The 16,231-nt window shown below is 45.3% G+C and overlaps 1 long non-coding RNA gene across 1 annotated transcript in view; it reads left to right on the top strand.

Annotated features, from left to right (window-relative positions):
• The window catches only part of LOC122455870, an 89,440-nt gene extending 74,228 nt beyond the window's left edge, over positions 1-15,212 (top strand). Inside the window, exons 2-3 of the long non-coding RNA XR_006274373.1 lie at positions 13,662-13,760; positions 14,395-15,212. This is a non-coding gene — a long non-coding RNA (uncharacterized LOC122455870). The remainder of the gene's footprint in view (positions 1-13,661; positions 13,761-14,394) is intronic.
• Positions 15,213-16,231: the final 1,019 nt, after the last annotated feature.

Genomic DNA, 16,231 nt, shown 5'->3' with positions numbered 1-16,231 from the left:
AACTTCAGATATCTTCTCTATCCCCAAGCTCTCCGAATGACTCCAGGGAAAAGGGAAGCAACCCGCGTTGGTGCAGTGCAGCTGCTCGGCAAGGCAGTGTTTAACCCTTCCATCATTTTCTGACCGCTGGGCTGCAAACACCCCATCAGAAAACCTTTTATGTTTGCAATGGAGATGGAACAGAAGAAGCCTTTTCCAAAGCACGCTGCTTCGTGACATGGGAGCACAGCCAGGTTTACCAGAGTTTGGTAAATTTCTGTTGTGAGGCTAGCAAAACAGTGGACTTTCCTAAGAGTACCAGGAATGATCCCACATCCCAGCAAATAGCAAAGAAGCTGGCAGCATTGGAAATGTACTGGACCAGTGACCAGTGCAGGAAGTGAATTAAGCAGCTAAAGACTGAATACAGGAAAACCAGGGAGCAGAACCGCACTTTGGGCAAAGTACTGACATCATTCCCATTTTATAAGGAGTTTGGCTGGGTGGCAGGCACCTGACAGCCCTGCCTAGGCAAAAGTTGTTAAACAGATCTATCCTAAACAAAGGAATGTGTGTTCACCTCAATTTACCTCTTATAGTAAACAGGGGACTTGAGACAGCAAGAGGGGGAAATTGCTGGAGACAAGGTGAATCTGCATTTCAGCAAACACAGGGAAGAAGAAAGAGCATGGAGCCATCTTCACCACCAGACTCCACATCATCATCTTTACTGCTTGAATAAACTTTGCTTTGAGGGATAAACCTCAGAAGAATCCACTTGAAAGGGTGGCTGGACTATAAAAGTGGGGGGCAAAAAACCCCAAGATACCTCCCCCCATCTCTTTCTCTCAATTAAGAAGCCAAAGGAACCAGTTCTTTGACTTTGGGGGCTGATCTTGACCTGAGAATTGGGTCAGCCCTGTTGCTGGGATCGTTTGGTAAGGGTTTTACCATGAACCGAGTCTAGTGTGTTAAGTTTCAGCTACTAGAGATTTTTTTATCTTTATTTCTCTTGTAGCCATTTTTTACCTTAATGCCTTGTACTTGTGCTCACTTAAAATCTGTCTCTCTTTAGTTCAATAGCCTTGCTTTATTTTTTAATCAAAACCAATCCAGTGCTGTGTTTAAACAGAACTGACTGGGAACTCCAGTTAGAGTAGCCATCTGTTGAACATTGACCCTTTACAGGGGTAATGGACCTCCCTTACCTGAATGGTGCAGGAGAGGGCTAGACAGCATAGAACACATGTTTGGGGGAAAATTCAGGACTGGGAGTGTGTTGGGGTCACCCTGCTGGTGGTAACCGAGGCTGCTGGAAGCCAGGGTGTGGCTGGTGTTTGCTGACAGGATGCTGTCAGAGTTGCCAGACCAGGGCATGGCTATATCTAGACACTCAGGTTGTGAGGTGCAGGCTGTTTGAGAGTGGCCCAAGTGGGAGCTACAGCAGAAAAGCACTGTGAGGCACCCAAGGCTGCAGGGCAGGCAGTGACACAACCCCTCACTGGTGTGGACTGCTCCCTGGAATGTGTCATGGTCACATTTGGGGAGGGCACTAGGCAGCCTGGGATATGGCTGGTTTGATTCAGGCCTGTGGACTGCAGTGTGGATGTCAGAAGCCTGGGTTAGAAAATTCTTAATGTAAGGTTAACGATCAGTGTAGACACTTAAGCCCTGAGCTCTCTACCCCAGGGTCAACTGACTCAAGTCTGCCAAGCCCCGGGCTTGAGTGTAGACATGCCCCTTGGTGCCACCACAATAGTAAGAGAATAGAGACGAGATCACAGCCAAGAGTGACAGGGATACAGGCAATATGGTGGGAAATTGTTATCTTCAGTCTCGTGGGAGATTTGGGGCAGTGAAATAGCCCTATCGTTCCCTGAAGGAGGGTTAGTTGAAATGAAGCAGTGTATGAAGGGAGGATCTGACAGAGAGTAAAGTAATCGTTAAAGACATCTGTCTGTCTCTCTAAGTGCTAATACCATGCTCACTACTGGAGTACCAAAGCCCCTATATCAGTTTTGCTAATACAAATGTCTTCTGATTCATTCTCTATTGTACTAGAGTATGCATTATGAGCTTGATTCATCCCTCATTGGCCTCAGTGGGAGACAGATTGAGCCCAGTAAGAACCTAACTTTGTCTAGCAGAGGCCCTGATGTGGCCCCATCGAGTAAAGCAACTTTTGATGGTTTCTCTTCCGCATCATCTTCAACTTCAGTAAGAGGAATTTATCTGGAGAGAAAATCCAGGGATTCCACTGCTATTTTGTGTTCCCTTAAAATCTGGCACTCTTCAGTTAATTAACTTGGCACTAGCAATTTTATTGCCCAGACAACATTGCCACATCAGAACCTCCAAAAGCTCCATAGTGTGTTTAATTGAAGATACAAGTGCAAGTTGCTTTACTGCAGCTGTTAAAGGTAAAAGGGGTTGGGGCGGAAGTCCATTAAGATTATCTGCATTGTATCATGGGGGGGGGAAGTTTGCTTTTATTATACATGCTAGCCTCAGGCTGAGCTAAACTGCTACTTTCATAGCTCAGCTGAGCATGGTTATTTGGACTTTTTTGTACTCCACTAATTTTGAAGTGAACACTTCAAAGATGATGATGATAATGTGCTTTTTGAGTCAAGCTAACAAAAAGAATATTGTTGCATTCACTGATAAAGCCTAAAGAGAGAGGCTCCTTTCTTCCTTCCTTTTAAGAAGTTTTGATTGATGGTGTCTCAGAGAAGCTAAATGGATGTGTTATATTGGGGAGAAATAGCAGCTGAAAATATTGCCTCAGTCATATAATTGTCATCTCCAGGAAGAAGGCTATATGGCAGAGCATTCACTTCTTTTTGTACCATACAAGGAGGTCACCTGATGTGCTCCCAAGAAGGAAGGGTCCTTGTTTTGTCCTCTCTCCCTACCCTATTTGGTTATTCACACAGTGCTCAGTTAATCTACGGCACTCATTGCCAGGGGATTTTGTGAAGGCCAAAATATAACTGGATTCAAAAAAGAATTAGATAAGTTCATGGTGGTTAGGTCCATCAATAGCTATTAGCCAAGATGGCCAGGATGCAACCCCATGCCCTGGGTGTCCCTAAGCCTCTGACTGCCAGATACTAAGACTGGGTGACAGTGGACGGATCACTGGATGATGGCCCCATTCTGTTCATTCCCTCTGAAGCACCTGATATTGGCCACCATTGGAAGACAGGATATAGGGTTAGATGGGCCATTGGTCTGACGCAATCTGGCTGTTCTTATGTATATGGTGAGCTCTCTGAGTGATGGACTAATGGTCTCATCTGACAAGGGGAGCACCAGGGCCCAGATCCTCAAAGGTATTTTGGCTCCTAACTTCCATTTAAATCAATGGGAGATGGCATAGACACGGACTCCATGTGTGGTCCAGAGCTCAAGCACCCACTGAAAACAAAGTAAGGGGTGCTCAGCATCCAAGAGTCAGTAGTAGGTGGCAGGAGCACATACATGGTGCACAGTGAAACCAGAAGGCGGAAAACACCAACCAGCAAAAACAAAAATCAGCACCTCTGGGAGCTGGGTGCCCCAGTCTCTGTGAGCTCTGGACCTATTTTCCTGTGGCTAGGAGCTGTTATTCTCCCCAGTTCTTCAGCCCAGTCCCTCTCTTTCCTCATCCCATTAAGAGATTCACCATTGAGTTCTTTTATGTTTACACACTGAGATAGGCTGACATGGCATCATGCTGCTGTGGGGAGCTGCTGGAACCACCATCTGGCTTGAATTTATCTGCCCTAATCTTGCCTGCACTTCAGGAATGCCCATCCCACAATGTCTGCACTTGTACCCGCTTCTAGGGCAACATGGTGCTGGGAAGACTCTGCTCTTTAGTTCTTGCGGGACGCTTGGCCAAGTCAATACAGCCTCCTGTGCAAAGGCTATTGCAGTGTATTTCTAAGGGTTGTTAGCTTAGTATGCTTGAAGAAAAGGAGGACTTGTGGCACCTTAGAGACTAACAAATTTATTTGAGCATAAGCTTTCGTGATCCGATGAAGTGAGCTGTAGCTCACGAAAGCTTATTCTCAAATAAATTTGTTAGTCTCTAAGGTGCCACAAGTCCTCCTTTTCTTTTTGCGAATACAGACTAACGTGGCTGCTACTCTGAAACCTGTTAATATGCTTGGAAAGCCTTGCAGGCTTCTAAGTCTGAAGCCATGTTAGCTGTGTGTGTTGTAGCCTAGGCTGAAAAGCCTAGATTGACCAGTACACCCTTTTTGCCTGTCAAGACATACTCTGAAGGAATTGGGACTTAAGTACTGAGCACCTGCAACTCGGCATCGGGCCCTGAGTTTGAAATGCAGTGCAGTGCCAAAGTGAGCCATTCTCATCGCATCCCACAAAGATTTCAAGCAGCCTCAGAAATAAGAGAGCAGCCAGGTGTCATCTGCGACAGGAGGCTCTGGTGACTTTAGCAAGGGCTCCTAGAGATGCCACCTCCCATACGTCTCTGCATGCCAGCTGTCCATGCTCCAGAATTCTGTCTCCTTCTTTGCACCTGAACATGAAGGATGGGTTGGGAGTTCCCACAGATGAGACTTAGCAGCTTACTGCAGTGTTCTGCCAAGACCATATGATGAGGAGGTTTGTAAAACTGTGCATATGTCTGGAACGGCTGCTATTGGGAGGAGGTGGTTGCAGGAACCATACAAAGTCTGCTCCCCAGGGACAGAAAGGTATGAAACATCTGAAGTGAATTCAGCTCTCTTTTTCACCTAGAAGGACAGGTGCCTGGGCTCTCTCCCCAGCCCTTACCCACTCTGAAAGGACAGCAGCTCCTGGTGGTGGTGGGGGGGAGTTAGCGGGGGGTAAAGGCACAGAGGAACAGAGATGGCATTAAAGTTTTTATTGCAACCCTGAGGACTAGCTCATATGAACTGAGCTCACATTTACTGCAGCAGTGAGTGCCGCATGCTCAGCCTCAGGGACAGTGTGCAAAGGTATGACAAGGTGTGACATTCCTTTATCAAACTGTGTCGCTGTCGAGGGAAAGTCTGGATCCTGGTTAGCTAGATCGGTACAAACTCTGACTTGAACTTGCTGTCCCTTAGGGGTCAGCAGTGGTGCAGTTATGGCCATGGCTGGCCAGCGACACCAGGATCAGGGATATCCCCGAGGGCAGACATGATCAGAGAGAAATTCACACCTACTGTCCACGCAGGATTGGGAGGCAGGGATCCCACTACCATTCCCAGGTGTGCTGCTGACGTTGTGTGCGTCCTTGAACAAGTGGTCTCAAACTCATTGGGCCTCGGTTTCCCCATCTATAAAATGGGTGTCATATTTTACATAAGCTGCAGGGGTATTTTGAGTCCAAATGGATCAATGTTTGCAAGGCATATTGAGATCTCGGATGAGAGAGGAGTATGAGTGTGCCACTTGGGCTGCTAAAATGAACAAATATTAACAGCCAGGAATTCTCTGTAAAGTCTCATTCATGCTGACTCCTGGTCCTCTCCCATCAATGCTTCTGAGGGCATATTTAAATAGCTATTAATCAGCTATTTAAACAAGGGCTATGTAGGCCAAGATTTTCAAAAGGGGCTAGTGATTCTGGGTGCCAGCTTGGGATGCCTTAAAGGGAGGGGCACTTTTCAGAAAGAACTGAGAACCCGTCCTCTGAAAATCAAGCCCCTTTGAAGTGTCTCGGGTTGGGCATCCAAAAGCCTCTAGTCACTTCTGGAAGCCTTAGCCTAGCTAGCGTGTCATGGAGAGATGATGCGGGATAAGCAGCTTGAGAAGTTTAATCTCTCGAGAGCGATGAAGCCAGGATAATGCAGCGAGTGCCAGGGACTCCATTGTGCAGAGCCATGCTCTGACATTTTATTTGAAAGCAAGTTTGCAAGTTGAACACATACTCTGAGCAACTTTAAACTGTGCCCGCCAGCACCTGCATGGCAATAACCTGAACGCTCGCTGAACTTGGCAGCCTCACAAAAGTAATATTTTTACAAGGATGAATTGTTCTTGAATAATTTCTCTAATGTATTAGACACAAACAGGCTCTCCATCAGTATTAAGATATGGACATCCTCTTGCTCTGGCTGTCTTCTGAGACAAATGTATTTACTGGGCAGAATGTAAGGAGAATGTCATCCACTATTTATGTCTCAGCTTCACGGCTGTCCCCTTTGTGCTATCCTGGCTTGCTGGTGGAATACAAGATTGTGTTTCAGGCTCCATTTCTGGCTCAGTGGCAGTGAGGAGCTGTCAGTGTTATTTTTAGGTCATCTTCTGCGCCGGTAACACTCACATTTTGCAGTGAAACAGATTCTTTTTGCCCAGCATGGAAAGAGCTAGAATGTCCCCAGTCAAGCAGGGTCCATCCATTTCTCCCATGACTATTCCCCTCCACCCCCTTTATTGTGAATTTAGCACTGGGAAAAGGCACCTGAGCCTAGAAGACTGAAGGTCTGTCCACCAAACAAGTACAACATGAGCAGCACCAATGCAAAATCTTCACCTCCTGCCATTTGTCTGTGTCGGCCTGGAAAGACCATCCCAAAGGCTGAGAGGAGGGATTCCATCCACACTACCCATGATTTAATCCTCAGGCTCTTTGGTGTCATTGGTGATCACATTATCTATCTCATTTTGGTTGTAAGCTTTAGGGTTTTCCCATGCTCTGGGCTGATGGCAACTGCAGCTCAGACAGAACCTTATATGGTGATCCCTCCTTTGTCTGTGACCGACTGAGCTGGGCTGGTCCCTCTTCCACCCCAAAGGTTAAATGGTCATTTTTCTCTCTTTGGACAGTGCACAGCTCGCCACTCCACCTTTGGCAAATCAAACTCGTGTCCCTATAAGATAATGGCTGATTTGCCCAGTCTCTTTTTTAGATTGCCTCAGCTGGGCTATTTTGCTTAAACCTGTTTCTTTTTCTTTTTTTTTAATGGGGATGTTTCTACAGAGGCCTTTAAAGCAATCACCTGCCTATTGTAAACCCCAAACAGCTCTGATCAGAAAGCTCCAAGGTGGCAACAAGCAACATATCCTGTACCTTTAGCCTGAATTGACAGCTACTATCTATGCTGCCACTACTTCTGTGTAACATTCCTTCTTTGTGTGATGGAGCGAACTAGAGCAGTATCAAAGCTTGTCCGGCCAAATGGCACACTCAGTCACAGTGCATTTGTGTTACTGAACATTTGGGCTCAACAAACCTTCCCTCTTCATGCACTGCAAACTCCCGCTGCTTTCAGTGGGAGTTGCATGCAAGAGGGACTATGTGATCAGACCCCAGTAGCTTGTGCAAGAACTTGCATTAACCAAGTCCATTATTGTACAGCCAGAGACTCACTCATCTGTATGGACAACAAGCTGGTCTGTTTCCATGCTGAACTCTTTAGGGTTCTGGTGGTTTCTGGGTGAGGTGCACTCTCCCTGTGAACCATTTTCCCCCCCAAGAGCATGTCCAACAATGGCCTATTACAAAGGGTAGTTTGTGAGGTTCCGAGAACAACTGAGGAAAAATTGCTTCTGCATATCTCTGGAATGCAGGCTGTTAAAGAGCTGAAGGTTTCCTTGTACATTTGGCTGGGGTTCACACTTTCGTGTAGCTGGCAGAATGGTTTTCTCATGAAATCGGTCCCATCCATCCTCATCCTCTATGTGTAAGTGACAGGGTTTCTGGTTCAGAGCTTTCAGTTCAAACGAGCCTGAAGGTGGAGGATAGGTGGTTTTCAAATGAGAACCCAGGAATTGCCAGACTGGATCAAACCAGGCGTCCATCTAATTCAGCATCCAGTGTCCGTCAGAGGCCAACCCCAGCTGCTTCAGAGGAAGGCGCAAGAGACTCTGCAGTGATGGGATAGCCTGCATGCAGGGAGAGTTTCTTTCTGATCATTAGCTAGAGATGGACTCTGCTCTGAAACTTGATGGTTGTACCTGTCTGTAGGGCACTGGGCTCTGTCGCCGGCCCAGAAAGGACTCAGTGCCCAGCCCAAGTCTCTGTCAGGCCCTTCCCTTCGGCCCTAGGTTATTAACTCCAACTCAAAACACAGGCAAACTATCCAAACAAAGCAGTTCCTCTGCCCTCCGTGGGTTATGGCTCCCAGAGGCATTTTCCCGTGCTTCTCTCGTGCTGAAAGCAGGACACCCCTTTCCCTTCAATCCCCCTGCTTCAGGGCCTACTGCAGGAGCCCATCTCCCTCCTGCAGCTCCTTTCCAGCTGAAATCTCCCCGCTCTTTATAAGTGTCACCTGACCCCTTCCCAGCTGGGTCTGATGATCCAGCAGGGCTGGCAGGTGCCAGGCCACGTGTCCCTGAAAGCAGCAGACAGACCTGTTACACCTCCCCAAACTCTTTTTTCTTTAACATTGCTTGAAGAGATTTCCACTAGAACCCAGAGTTGGAGCTAATTTTTACTCATTCCCCCTTCCTCCATCACTACTTGTTCCGCTCTCCCCAAGAGCTCAGGAACTTTCAGGGAAACTGCTTTACGGTTTCAAAAGCTTTTTAGACCGCAAATCCAGAGGGACAGAATTTCAGCTTTCCCACCTCATATAACTGTCAAGCTCATAACGTCGCCTTCTGCAAGAACTGAGGAGGACCCAGTGTTTAGTCTCTGAGTGCTCATTGGAACATAAAGAATAATGATGATTCTTCAAAATGGAGTCTCTTTTCATTATCCTTAGAAACGTACCTCTCTTCTGAGCCTGGCTGGTAGAAAAGTAGGACCAACTCAATAGGACTTGGATCGTCCATTTGCATATAAATCAACCTTCCAAACTAGCATCATGGGAACCCAGGACTTGAGCCAAGGAGCCAGACTGCCCAGCAGACCTTCAGGCACTTGTGTCTTAATATGACATCATTGTATCTACACTCCATTTTTAATATCACTTAATTCTATCCCAGAAAAATGAGTGAGGATTGTCCATTCCTCTGAGTGCTTCCCTGACTTTTTGCCACTTCACCCTGGTCTCCAACTCGATTTCTGCAGCTTCCTTTGGGCTGGCTTTCTGCACACTACTGTTTCCCATTCTGGATATGGCTGAGTTCCATTGTTAGGAAATGGCTGAGTTTTTTGTCAGGACTCCTACTCTATAGTTTGCAGTTACTAGAAAGGCCAAATTTTAAAGGACACGCAACTCAGTTTTCATATATCTGCTGTTTGCATGCGCAGATCATTTGCCCCCCCCCCCAATTTTGTCATTCTGTGATCTCTTGTGCATGTGATCGCAAGACCACATGATTATGAGCTAGACCTTAGGGAGCACGTCCTTTCTTCGGAGACCTGATGTGTGGAATAGTCAGCTTCCTGGGGTGCAGAGAAAAGAGTCAATTTGTTAAAGCAAAACTGGAGATGTTGCAAGCTGGGTGTAAACATCAAGGGCAGAGAAGACTTCTTTGGTGTGTTCCAAGTGGTCATAACTAGGGGGAATGGGATGAAACTGTGCACAGGAAAGTTTCAATAGCAAATCAGAGAAAATGTCCTGGTGTAAGTAGAGCTAAGTGGGAATCCTGCAAGAATTTCTGAGATTTCCAATTTTTTCCCATCCCTTTTCAGGACAGAAAATTTTCATGAACCAAATCTCTGGGGGGAAAAAATTCAGATCAGATCAATTGAAACATTTCATTCAATAATTTTAAAACATTGTGTTTAGATTTTGACCTTTTAAAGTGTCTTTTCATATTTTACCTTAAATTAACTTAAATTTCTAAATGAAAAGTCATTTTGACTCAAACCCCAGACTTTTCGCATTTTGACATTTTTTTTTATATGAGAAATTCATCAAAACTGATTCTTTCTACAAACTGTTTTGGTTTCAATGGATCAGCATTTTCTGAAGAAAAAATATTTCATCAAAAAATTCCCAACCTCTTCTAGGTGCAAGATCTATTAGAAGATGAAATAAGCTCTGATGATAATTACTGAAAGCTCTACGCAACTGGATTGGCTGAATTTCCTCAGAAACTAAAGCCATCCTGCTCTGGTAGTGGGGACAGAAAAGAGAACTTTTTCATACGTCTTTTCCATGGTTCTATGCAGCTGCCACAAACTGGGTGATGCAATGATTGGTCTATAGGTTCTCAGTCCCTGAATTCTGGGTCTGACCCTGTCATCCTTACCCCGTCCTCAGGTAACACTTCCCACTTGCTACAGGATCGGGCTCTCGGTGCCTTTCAGTGAAGTTCCCAAAGCAACTGAAGATTTCAACCAGCACCAAATGAAAACACAGCAGGGCAGCCTTTGACTTGAAAAATGCTTTGCCTCTTCTTACTAGATAAATATATATATATTTTTAATCCTTGATGCCAGCTGGGAAAGCAAACATCTCCCAAACATGTACTGTTCAATTAAAAAAAAAATCATTGCATAAGACCATTGAAAAGTCTGATCATGACCAACATTCCACACAAAGATGGACTACAAGCCATCAGGAACAGTATCCCCAATAATGTCACAGCTAACCTGGTGGCTGAACTTTGTGACTTTGTCCTCACCCATAACTATTTCACATTTGGGGACAAGGTATACCTTCAAATCATAGAATCATAGAATATCAGGGTTGGAAGGGACCCCAGAAAGTCATCTAGTCCAACCCCCTGCTCAAAGCAGGACCAAGTCCCAGTTAAATCATCCCAGCCAGGGCTTTGTCAAGCCTGACCTTAAAAACCTCCAAGGAAGGAGATTCTACCACCTCCCTAGGTAACGCATTCCAGTGTTTCACCACCCTCTTAGTGAAAAAGTTTTTCCTAATATCCAATCTAAACCTCCCCCATTGCAACTTGAGACCATTACTCCTCGTTCTGTCATCTGCTACCATTGAGAACAGTCTAGAGCCATCCTCTTTGAAACCCCCTTTCAGGTAGTTGAAAGCAGCTATCAAATCCCCCCTCATTCTTCTCTTCTGCAGACTAAACAATCCCAGCTCCCTCAGCCTCTCCTCATAAGTCATGTGCTCTAGACCCCTAATCATTTTCGTTGCCCTTCGTTGTACTCTTTCCAATTTATCCACATCCTTCCTGTAGTGTGGGGCCCAAAACTGGACACAGTACTCCAGATGAGGCCTCACCAGTGTCGAATAGAGGGGAACGATCACGTCCCTCGATCTGCTCGCTATGCCCCTACTTATACATCCCAAAATGCCATTGGCCTTCTTGGCAACAAGGGCACACTGCTGACTCATATCCAGCTTCTCGTCCACTGTCACCCCTAGGTCCTTTTCCGCAGAACTGCTGCCGAGCCATTCGGTCCCTAGTCTGTAGCGGTGCATTGGATTCTTCCATCCTAAGTGCAGGACCCTGCACTTATCCTTATTGAACCTCATTAGATTTCTTTTGGCCCAATCCTCCAATTTGTCTAGGTCCTTCTGTATCCTATCCCTCCCCTCCAGCGTATCTACCACTCCTCCCAGTTTAGTATCATCCGCAAATTTGCTGAGAGTGCAATCCACACCATCCTCCAGATCATTTATGAAGATATTGAACAAAACGGGCCCCAGGACCGACCCCTGGGGCACTCCACTTGACACCGGCTGCCAACTAGACATGGAGCCATTGATCACTACCCGTTGAGCCCGACAATCTAGCCAGCTTTCTACCCACCTTATAGTGCATTCATCCAGCCCATACTTCCTTAACTTGCTGACAAGAATGCTGTGGGAGACCGTGTCAAAAGCTTTGCTAAAGTCAAGAAACAATACATCCACTGCTTTCCCTTCATCCACAGAACCAGTAATCTCATCATAAAAGGCGATTAGATTAGTCAGGCATGACTAATCTAGTGACACTGCTTTGGGTACCCTCATGGCCCCACAGTATGCCAACATTTTTATGGCTGACTTAGAACAACGCTTCCACAGCTCTCGTCCCCTAATGTCCCTACTCTACTTGCGCTACATTGATGACATCTTCATCATCTGGATCCAGGGAAAAGAAGCCCTTGAGGAATTCCACCGGGATTTCAACAATTTCCATCCCACCATCAACCTCAGCCTGGACCAGTCCACACAAGGGATCCACACTTCCTGGACAATACGGTGCTAATAAGCGATGGTCACATAAACACCACCCTATACTGGAAACCTACTGACCGCTATTCCTACCTACATGCCTCCAGCTTTCACCCAGATCACACACACAATACATTGTCTACAGCCAAGCTCTATGATACAACCGCATTTGCTCCAACCCCACAGACAGAGACAAACACCTCCACGATCTCTATCAAGCATTCTTAAACTACAATACCCACCTGCTGAAGTAAAGAAACAGATTGACAGAGCCAGAAGAGTACCCAGAAGTCACCTACTACAGGACAGGCTCAACAAAGAAAATAACAGAACGTCACTAGCCATCATCTTCAGCCCCCAACTAAAACCTCTCCAACACATCATCAAGGATCTACAACCTATCCTGAAGGACGAGCCATCACTCTCACAGATCTTGGGAGACAGGCCAGTCGTTGCTTACAGACAGCCCCCCAACCTGAAGCAAATACTCACCAGCAACCACACACCACACAACAGAACCACCAACCCAGGAACCTATCCTTGCAACAAAGCCCGTTGCCAACTCTGCCCACATATCTATTCAGGGGCACCATCATAGGGCCTAATCACATCAGCCACACTATCAGAGGCTCGTTCACCTGCGCATCTACCAATGTGATAGATGCCAGCAATGCCCATCTGCCATGTACATTGGCCAAACTGGACAGTCTCTACGTAAAAGAATGAATGGACACAAATCAGACGTCAAGAATTATAACATTCAAAAACCAGTTGGAGAACACTTCAATCTCTCTGGTTACTCAATTACAGATCTAAGAGGGGCTATTCTTCAACAAAAAAACTTCAAAAACAGACTCCGAGAGACTGCGGAATTGGAATTAATTTGCAAACTGGATACAATTAACTTAGGCTTGAATAGAGACTGGGAGTGGATGGGTCATTAAACAAAGTAAAACTATTCCACCCCACACACACACACTGTTCCTCTGACGTTCTTGTCAACTGCTGGAAATGGCCCACCTTGATTATCACTACTAAAGGTTTTCTTCCTCGCCACCCCCCTGCTGGTAATAGCTCATCTTAAGTGATCACACTCCTTACAGTGTGTATGATAACACCCATTGTTTCATGTTCTCTGTATATATAAATCTCCACTGAATGCATCTGATGAAGTGAGCTGTAGCTCACGAAAGCTTATGCTCAAATAAATTTGTTAGTCTCTAAGGTGCCACAAGTACTCCTTTTCTTTTTGTGAATACAGACGAACACGGCTGATACTCTGAAACCTGATAAGAGTTAGCCTGGATTATGAAGGGCTCTGGAGAGGTTTGTTACACATTTGTTAAGCTATGCAACATTAGTCTTTCGTTGCATAGTGTACAGTGTGTGCAGAATCCAGTACGAAACAATGAGGGTAGGGAAACACACAGGGGTGAATCCCCTACAGCTTTGCACCATGTGCAATCATTTACAGTGGCAGCAGGGACAAAACTCAGATCCTCCCGCTAATAAAGGACAGGCCCCTGTCATACGGGACAAAGGAGAATCCCCAGTAGCTGTGGGCAGTCTCTAGAACCTGTGCCATGATGCTGGGTGCAGGGCAGGGCAGTGATGCACAGGCCCACCAGCTGAGTTGTGATAATATTATTCCCTGTTACACATGGTCAGTTTATTTTCTTTGTTTTCCCACAGCTTGAGTCCGCATTTACCCATGTGTGGGGTCAGCCGATTGTAACCCTGCACACCGTGACAGTCAGTGCTCTAGGAAGCCAGGCCATCATAAAGCACAAGGTAACAAGGCTAATATTTTGCACGTACAGGAAGTCCCTTTCCTCTGAGGATTTCCCAGCATGGCACAATTGTTAATTAACCCAAACACAGCAAATCAATTGCAGGGCAGTTAAGAGACTTGCCTGAGGTTTCAGCAAGTCAGTTGCAGAGGTGGGAATAAACCCTAGCAGTCCTAGCTCCACCCACAGCACTACAGCCACACTTTCTGGCACCGCACTGAGCCGAGGGGCGGCAGATGCAGTTACATGTGCTGGTTGTAACTCAGGATTTTCCTCTTCTTTCCCCTCCATTGAATCTAGCACATCCTTTGATGTGATATGCAGCCTTAAATTGGACAGACAGGATGTAATTCATAAGAATTCTTTTAGCAGCTAAAGTGCTGTAGCTCGGGAACAGAATCTTTCACAGGAAAATGTCTTGGGAAATCCTCTTGCTGAGTCATCTGCTGTACAAATGACATTTATTATGTAACTTCCAGTTATGCATGGGTGCCAAGACTTGCTTTTGCACTAATGGCTTCATAAATTGGAAATCCTAATTCATTTGATTAACTAGCTCTAGGGGAAGCTTCAATTTCATTCTCTCCCAGGCTCTCTTTCATTCCTCTGTCTCTGACCTTCTTTTTTTTTATTAGAGACTGGCTTCTGTAGATGCTGGCGCAGAAGAAAGGCATTTTGGATAGATGAGAAAGTGGATTTTACTGCTGGGGTAGGGCTGATTGGAAGGAGCTATTTTGCATTTGATGGTGCTTGTTAATGTAGCCACTAGTTGAGCACATATACAAAAATCCCCTGGCAGCTATCCCAAAACAGAGTGCAAACATGTGTGTCCTCTGAACATCTCCCTTGATTTGTCCCTCATCAATCGGCTTTTCCAGGTTTCTTTGTGTTCTTGATAATTTGCCTACCTTTTCCTAATGTATTTGTGTTGGTGCAGAGCAAAATAAAATTGTGTGTTCTTCTTTTGATTTAAAGGGGCACTGACAACTTGAAATCACACTTCCCTTTTTAATTTTGTTTCACCTGCTATTGTTACAAGTAAAACCTAAAGCTTGCTGTCACAGAGAGAGATTAGAAAAACAATTATTTTGCTCTATTTTTTCCAGTTTATTTTTCTTTCATCATTTGACAGCACGAGCTGCATAATCAGTTTCACTCTAGTCAGTTTCTCCTGTCTGTTTGGGTCTTTCAAGCAGCAACAAAAGAGAGAGTTGATTTGTTTTTTTGTTTGTTTGTTAAATCTCACAAACTGGCAGAGATGCAGAGGCAGGTACTAAATTGTCTAGATACCAGACTGGCAGTATCTCTCAAGAGACACTGCCAGATAGTTTACAACAAAAATAAATCTTTTTAAAATGGATGGTTAAAGGAACTAATTGTGTGTTGATCTACCATGCACCTATCACATTGGTACCCGGGCTTCTATGTTAATAGAAGAATTTATTTTGAAAAATCCTGACATTAAAATAAATGACCCAACCAAGCAAATAGTATTTTTGAAGGTCTGTATACTTTAATCTGCACTGTTTAAAATCCAAATAGAACAATATTCTAACTAGTGCACTTTAGGATCAAATAGATTAAACCACATCAGTCAAGATTCCTTATCTGAATGGAGTGAAATGTGAACAATTCAAAAAAATCTTTCAGGTTTAGCGATCAAAGATGCTTAATGGTAAATGACGTGGATAAGGATGTTTTATACAAGATGGAAATGTAAAAAAATATGGAGATGGGCTAGTTCCAATCAAGCCTTTGCTTGGGCCTAAGGTCACTTAGACTTACCCGGCCATATCCCTGATGTGTATGCAAGACGTAGCACTTGCGGGTCTAAGTGAGACTGTGCCCATGTGATCAACTCATTTTGCGAATCTGACCCATGATTTGTAGCTTGTCTGTGTCCCTTTAAAGAGATGGCACTTTAGTAGCTGGTTCTGCCTTCATCAGTGAATTAAAATAATAGGACAGCATGTTCCCTGCGGGACTGATTGTGCTTTATGCCTGGTCTGCAGGGGCAGTTGGTATTCAGCTGTCAGTGTGACATGGTAATGTCAGGGTTTGAGATGTGCTGGCATTGAAGGTACCTGGGAACAAATTCTGGTCTGCATGCTTCACCCAAGGCAATAGGCTGCATGTAAGGAACTTTCAGAGACTCTGCGGTGGGGGTTAGGGGACAGGCACTGAACATTGCCATGTATCCACTGCTGTGACTTTTGAGCTGGTCCCAGGTAGCAAAGATCCCTCTCCACTGAAGACAATGAAGCCCCATTGAAACACAGAGGTGTGCAGAGGTGGGTGGGATAACATTGGGTAGACTCCCCAGTCTCACACAGATTCTGCAGCTAAACGGGGCTGGCACATCCCCAGAAGCAGAGATAGGGTTTTCTCCCTAGGCTCTAGAAGCGGCTGACACCACATTGTAGTGTGGATAGTTGCCTGTGATCAATTGCCCACCTGCAGTTGTGTTAAATC

This window comes from Dermochelys coriacea, chromosome 9, assembly GCF_009764565.3.
Source record: "Dermochelys coriacea isolate rDerCor1 chromosome 9, rDerCor1.pri.v4, whole genome shotgun sequence".
NCBI lineage: Eukaryota > Metazoa > Chordata > Testudines > Dermochelyidae > Dermochelys > Dermochelys coriacea.
This window is presented reverse-complemented; position numbering and strand designations above follow the sequence as displayed.